Here is a 1799-nt window from a genome sequence, read left to right as displayed (position 1 = left end):
TGTTTATTTTTTTTTTTTTTTACAAATTGTCAGTCTTAGAGAGTCCAGTTAATGTCCTTGATATTTTAACTTTTCAGAAAGCATGTGGCGTCAGTGAGGAGCAACAAAGCTCTTTCCACAGCAGAGAAACTCCAGCAGAATGAGCTGCCATCTGTTGTGACCAACTAGGGGCTGGGAGAAGAGGAAGCACAAACAAATGAAACCAAGGAACAAACAAGGACAGAAGCGCAGAGTTAGTGGCAGCAATTGGTCCATTAATGGTTTTGCCAGTGAGAGAAAAGCAGCTTAGACAAAATAACTGAGGCTGCAGTACTGTCTACAGGACGGAAAACCGTAAAATGGTCAACACAGAAGAGAAGAAAAAACAGAAAGAAGTCAAGGTTAATGGCAGTTATTTACACACAATGCACAAATGCTTCAAAAATRCATGTGCACTTTCAGTGAACTAAGAGCAGAACTAACCATGTATTAATATCACCTCTTTTAGAATGAAAGTATATTTTCCAAGTACCTGGCATAAATACAAACACACTTTTGGATCTTTAAGAGCTATGTTATCAAAGTGGTAAAACATGTAAGAAAAATCATTTTAGCTAATCACTTTGATTTGTCGCAACACCCTGATTTCCTAAATATAGATCAAATTTCTTTTTAAAATATATTTTCATGCCTTCTKTTTCCGAAGACTGATATAGCCAAACTACAGACGAGCAATGATAAGATGCATTTAAAAGTGAAAAAAATGAAAATAAAATAAAATAAAAATCACCATCTCAGGCGCTGCAAGACTTGATAGTGAGAATCTGTGGGAAAATGATGCCCTCTAGTGGATATTAAAAAGAAGCTCACATGTCCTCAGAGTCTTACAAATTAACAGGAAATATGTCAGGCAAACAATGATTCTTACAAAACAAAACTAGCTTATATGTCTTTTCATTGTACAGATCATGCAAAGTGTTAATCACAAATTCTGACTCTTTTCTCTCGCGTGTGATACATTTTCAAATCAATTTCAGGCTGATGAATTGGAATAATTGGCAGGATGTAGCGGTGGGACTGTCGGGATTACTCCTTCAAATTCCTTCAACTCCCCATATGTCATTTCGGACAGATGGAAGATTGATTTATTTATTTATTTTTATCCATCTGACATTATTTTCCAAGGGTTTGATATAAATTCAGAGACTGGCCCCCTGGCAGCGCAGCGTTTTGAGCGTGAAGCTGTTCACTGAGGCGGTCWGGCTCAAGCAAGCTCAAGATTAACCCAGTGGTCTGTAGCGGCTCAGTTAGAGGCGGCGGATCTTAAGGATAATCTCTGTCGCTGCAGTTTAAAATCTGAGGTTTACTGACCAGAATGTCAGGAAGAAAGGTTAAAAGACATTTTCTGCCTTGAGTCTCAAAAAGCTCACATTTTTCCCTTCGCCCTACCGCCGTCGCAGTCTCGTCTCGTCTCGTCTCGTCCCTGGGCTGGCGCTCCYGTCTTTTATTAGCAGAGAAGATTAGTAGGGTTCACGGCGCTTCATTACATCTGAGTATGTTATTACATACTTTATCAAACTGGGAATTGGCAGAAACTGAATGGATTGTTYTGAATAAATAAGACTCTGGAGCTYAGCTTTGCTCAGAATCAAAGTCAGCTTCTAGGGAAATACTAATCCCATTACCTTTCCAAAGGTTGCATAGACGACTAATTTTTCTTTTTATCAGGTTTTTCTCAGCCTTTCGAGCACGAAAAGATCTCCTTGCAAGCTGAATTGTATGTTAAACGTAATGCTTTATTGACACAGTGTGTCTTTGTT

Source organism: Poecilia reticulata, linkage group LG14, assembly GCF_000633615.1.
Source record: "Poecilia reticulata strain Guanapo linkage group LG14, Guppy_female_1.0+MT, whole genome shotgun sequence".
In the NCBI taxonomy this organism is placed as follows: domain Eukaryota; kingdom Metazoa; phylum Chordata; class Actinopteri; order Cyprinodontiformes; family Poeciliidae; genus Poecilia; species Poecilia reticulata.
This window is presented reverse-complemented; position numbering follows the sequence as displayed.